Source organism: Suillus fuscotomentosus (genome assembly GCF_016647785.1).
Source record: "Suillus fuscotomentosus strain FC203 chromosome Unknown F5891scaffold_333, whole genome shotgun sequence".
Classification (NCBI taxonomy): Eukaryota; Fungi; Basidiomycota; class Agaricomycetes; order Boletales; family Suillaceae; genus Suillus; species Suillus fuscotomentosus.
This window is the reverse complement of record NW_024539845.1, coordinates 22,558-28,557: the sequence shown is the minus strand read 5'-3', so window position 1 is coordinate 28,557 and position 6,000 is coordinate 22,558.

Below are 6,000 nucleotides of genomic sequence, written 5' to 3'. Positions count from 1 at the left end.
CGTCTTTCAGATGATGGCGAAGTTTCACTGCTCGCGAAGAATATGGGTTGCTCTTCCACATCGCTGGCTTTTATGCTCGGGGCATCTTTCTAACACAAATTATGAATTGGTATCTCATTGCAGCAATTTGACGGCGTGAAACCTACTCGGGCAGATGGAAATACAGCGTACGACTGGTTCAAAGGTGATTGAGCAGATAAAAGTGTCTTTCCTGACTGGGTGAACTGTTCGGCGTGTCCAACTTGAATAAGAGGAGGAAAGAGGCTGAGGTGGTGATCGATGGAGTTCATCGGGTTTTGACGGGTGACACTTGCAAATAAGTATATAAGAGCTCCCTGCTCTTCTGCACTATTGCGTGTGAATATGGAGCGAAGTCCGGGACGATCTAGTAGCGAGGGTGGTTCAACGGTCTCAGTTGGTTGGACTTCGATGATATTGATTACATGAGCTCCCTCATTCGGATTGGGACACTAATATTATTATATAAATATCAGGTCAAATAAGCGCAAATATCGGCTACGTGGGGCTAATAGGCAAATATCTACCGCAGAAATTGGAAACACAATTGACAGCGACTTTGCATAGTAAAATAATCAGCCTTTTCAGAATCATGGGAAATTGACTGTATTTTTAATTTAACCGCAAGTTGGTTCAATAGATTAAACTCATCGTCTTGTGAAAAATACGATGCACAATATAGGCGACGGAGAAGCGGTAGCAGCACTTGGCTAGTGGCAGGAATCGACGTGCTGAATATGGATAGAAGGCTGCACCGCGAAAGAGATTACGTCAGAGCATACTAGCTAAAAATGGGAAGGTCGCTAAGTTATTGTGGTTATGTAAAAGTAAAACAATTCTAGAAAATCTAAAGCACGAAAATAGATTAAGGTTTATAAGAGGGGTGCAAAATATGTTGAATTGCAAATGCGAGACTTGTCTCTTACAAAAATAATATTTATTATATTACCAGCCTACGGAAAGTAGTAATAGGAGAGGCCCCTAAAGCGGAAGCTTAAACTTAAGGTTCACTCTTATATGTAATAATATAATATTGTTAGTATAAACTCAGCTCATTAATTAACTGCTAAAAATTTTAGGCAGCGTCTTATTACGAATACCCAACAGTTTCGTCATTCAATGACGGTCTCGATCTCCCCTCGATATACTTACAGCTTATGCCTGAGCGCAATGCACTAAATCAGCATACATCATATCCCCAGTACTAGCATGGGTTAAATTGATATGGCACTGGCTGCAGCCTGCATGACATCGACATTTCATTAGGCACATCAAGCTAAAGCGTTTTGCAGGAGGGCGCGTTACGACGACCTAATGCAGCTTGGGCCTTTTCAATCGGCGTTTATTCGAAGGTATACCCACACCCTTGATGTCGTGCTCATTTCCGCGAGCATCTACGGCCACCTTAATCCGAGCTCGGAATTTTTCCGTGGTCTTGATTCAGCGGTAACCTGACACATCCTGGTTCTCGAAACCTTAGGATAAAAAGATAAGGCCAAGGAAAGAAAATTCAAGGTGAGTATGACTGTCTAATTCCTTTTTTTTTGAAAGAGATGAGAGTACCTTTCGTGGACGGGGCACAGTAGCTTTCAAGACCGCTACTGAGTGACTGACGCATTCACGGCAGTTAAACCTGGTGGTTGCTCCCCGTTTGCAGAAAGGACACAACGCCATATATCTCAGGACATAATTAGCGAGTTACGTGCCGTGATACCCAGAGTTTGAGAAACCTGTGCGATAGCACCGATGGTCGATGTTACCACATTGGGCAAAGGGCTTCATCTTTCCTTCAATCTCGATTGACCCAGTTTCAGCCCCCCAGCTCAGGAGGGCCAAGGTTTTGACAAAGTGATGACATCCGTGAGAGTGGCCCTGCGGCCACCTCATGTAGATGGCTGATTGAAGACCCAATGCTATCTATCGAAGCTTCTCGACAGATCAGAACATCGAGGCATATTCTTGCCTTCGTTTTCGGGCATTCCATTTTAGCAGTTCCACGGTGATCGCAGATAGGCAAGGACTCCGTGATCAGCTTGAAATGCTCATGAGGCTCTCGTTGAATATCTGTTGTGAATCGATGTTTTTCTCCATACAATATTCAGCGACCGTGGACGGTTTAAGAGAGAAGCTGAGGGGATTGTTTTAGTGGCCGCAGCTCTCAAGTTCTAGACTTACTAGAACGTCATTTCTCAACCATACTTTTCTGTTCTTGATTTTTTCACAACAGAGGCACGCAAGTCATCAGCCATGAGGAGCGGAACTGACGGTCCATAAAACATATAGATCGTGAGTTGATAGGATTAAGTCGTTAGCGTGTTGAGGTCTGAGCTTGCAGCTCAGTGGCGTGAATGAGCGTTTTGAGCTCCGAGGTGGAGCCATTGGCGCAAAAATCAGGTGACATTCCCCTTGTTTCCACTGATCACCTGTGCTGTTCCTCGAGTCCTGGGCATGTCATCGTCCTATGGTAGTACACATAATTCAGTAGCGATTATTGGACGAATATCCCTTTTCATAGGTTATTTGGCATGTCTGATTCCCTTCGCGACGAAAAATAATTTCAGCCTGAGGCAACGTCCACGTACCATATTCGACCGGTCCATGTCTTGCACGACCCACTGGCATGACTTCACGACCAGGAAAAAATCTCTTGATCCAGAAAAAAAAAATCATAATACGACCTTGCCGCAGAGGATGAAGAAATATCACAAGGGCTGCCGCTCCTCGCTTACACGAAGTGTACCTTTGTTGGCACTAGGCGCATCACCGCACTAGCCACCGCTTGCGTTTGGGATGTGTTGATCCAATTGTCTGTCTCGCCTTCAATGTCAAGCCAGTCATGCTTATTTCACAGGATGACGAGTTGCACTCAATACGATTTGGTACGGTGTTTAGGGAATGGGGAGTAGGTCATCCTAGTTTGTCTGATGCGGCCCCCAGATTGGTGAGCAGAATCTGATTGACTTTGAAGTCTCTGCGGTACCGAAGGATTATATCCAGTCATCTGAGAATAGGAACACACCAGTACGCCATCTACACGCCTCATCGTCTACATTCGTCCTGAGATGCAGCTGGCATAGAAGGCACTCCAACCAGGGTACCTATTCTTGACTACTCATGTCACTCCGGTGCGCCGATGGCAGAGAAAAGGCACGTTCCACACTTAAGGAATCGGTACATCATGTATGCAATGGCAAGCTCTTACCTTCGAATGTACAACGCTCATCGTCCTCAGGATTACAGGTCACAGAAGTCGAGGTTGCTGGGGAAAGGGCGGTTCCGTTCCGCTGTTCTAGAAGAATCATGTCTCACTATTGGGTGCGGGTCGTAACAAGACTGGCCATATCGACACCGCAAGGCACGTGAGGCATCAAAAGATTGTGATGTTGCATCCCCAATGAGTACAGCCGATGGTCCTAAAAGTGGGATAGTAAGTTTTGCGGCTGTGTTTGGACTACTGGTAGGTCAATAGTTACATGTTCCACATTGTTGTTGTCATCTAAAACATATATCCAGCCAAAGTAACTTCATTGGAGTCAAATGACATCAAGTATTAAATCCTCCAATACCTCTGACACTACTCGATACATCGAAGCATCGGAGACGAACTTTCCAACCTGCAGTGATGGAAAGTAACAGTGTCTCCTGCGAAACCGAATTTCATACCATGCAATACCTTGGCTTTGCTGCTATATATGATTGTTATCTCACATTCATGACGCGCGTCGTTTCCCCTTGCAACGTAGCATATAGGTTGCCTGGTTCCTTGGGGTAGCATGCAAATCGGGTTTGGTCTCCCTCCTCTCGATGTCAAGGCAAATCAGCACAACAGAGATGGCAACTCCAGTGAATCTTTGTTCAGCTCACCAGCGTTATCCGGTTTTATCTTTGATGAGCTGCCCTCTGTGCCGCCACTTTGGGCGCCCGCGTTGGCCAGTAACGTACGGTCTCGAAAGTACTCGGGTATTGGATCGAGGAACGTGCCGGAAAGACATCGCGATGCATCATACGTGGGCTTAGTGAAGTGAACTTCACATTCATGACCCACCTTCACCAGTCAGGAACTCCCATTTCACTGGAGAAGATTGACTCACTCCGATTCTGTGAATTTCTATCTCCGCGACCCACTGCAAGATGCTGGACATTCTTCTACCAGATGCGTATCCCCAACTTGGCGGAATTTTGTTTAGAGACCTTTAATGGCGATCTATTGTTTTACAGCATATGTGAACTACATTCGGACACGACGCCAAGGTCTAGGTGCGTGAAAAAAAAGGAACGGCCCACTGGCTAACATGCCACAACATTCTTTTAATCATCTATGTACCCCTGACGCTCCCACCAACATCACATTCATGCATACGAATCAAGTTTCCTGTCACCGCCATCGAGGGCATGGTCCAGGGACCTAGGACCTGTGACTAGTGGATTTTTGTCGAGCAGTCCCCAGTCTGTTCCGGTTAGCGAGGCCCAACGCATGTTCTTTGTCAATCGACTTTTCTCTTTTTGTTGTTTTCGACTCCAATCTATGCCCATTAGGGCATTGTACGCAACGTTGGACGTTGGACAGTACGACCTTTCTCTTACCATCGTGTCTCAAGTCAAAGATCTAACCTTCTAATTTTCCACTCGCGACCCTTTCTTCAGCTCGGCCGAGGATCCTGGATCAATATTTAGTCCGGGTTCTTTGAGTAAATGGTCATTCGTAGAGGTTTTCGAGATGGGGAGCCGGCGTTCTTAGGAAAATCATGAATATCCTATTTGTAGGAATTCGTCGTCAGCAGCCGCGTCTCCAGAAATTGCACGCCAGCGAATTGAAGGAGTAATTTGGGAGCATCGTGGATTTCTTTTCGGTCTGATTGGTAAGCCATCGTTTTTCTCTTATATATTGTATGGCAGCGCCGTAGTAGCGTCCAGGTTACCAGCGCAGCATGGTGTGGCACACGGACATGTAATGCGCACGGGTCGTTTGAAGAGCGAGCACAAGTATCATCGTAGTTCGCTTTCTGTTGTTTCGTTCCTTCCCGAATTCGTCCGTGGAGCGAATTGATGTTGATGACAGGCATGACAAACCAGTTCCCTCATCGAGAATAAAGTATTGGCTTGCACAAGCTAAATTGCTGTGTAGACCTAGAACCCTCTAGTCACTCGCTGCGTCACCGATATCGCTCGGTGACGTACTAGGACTGACCACGCTCAAAGCTTATGAAAATGCTGGGCTAGAATTGTGGAGTCAAAAATTGACTGGAACTGCGAACGAATAAGGGGAGGAATCACTTTGCCCTGCATACGGCAGCGCCATCGACGAACACTAGTAAGGTCCTGCGTTGTGCTGTATCTAGGCCGAAGTGCAACTCACCGTACAAAGGCTGCCACCCAGCGTGCCATCTGGAAGGAACTGAGCACCCGAAGCATTTTTGTCTTGCGTTACCGCAAGAGGCTGCAACACGGCTCGGCGACGTATCCCTTTCTCAAGCCAAGCAGTGGTCTTCACAATCGATAGCGCCAACCAAGCACCAACTCCATAGTTGCGTTTTCAGGCGCAAGGCCACCCAAATTAAAGCCTTGTGCCAACGTGCACCCACCCACCCTTTTCCACGTTCACTGCTCAGGGCAATCCATACTAACCGAAGCACTAGCCGCTTGACGTCACGCATGCACCGAACTTTATGTTCACCATGCCCAGCTGCTGTGTGTATTTTTTATTTTTATTTTTATTATTCCAATTTCTGTCCTATTGAGAGTTTTACTCTATGGAGGACAATACTATCTAGTCTAGGGGACCCCCAGTGTCCCCGACGCATCTCTAGGTTCGCGAATGCCCCGGTGTGAAGCGTACTCCCACCGGTCCGCCGTTCCCGCCGGCCGTTTTAGACGCGCAACCTTTCGAAGATGAGATGACTGTTAATCTAATGGTACGAGGTATGTGTTTGTCGAACGAATAAACAAAAACGCGTACTCGGCCGCTTGCGCGGGCTGGTACAG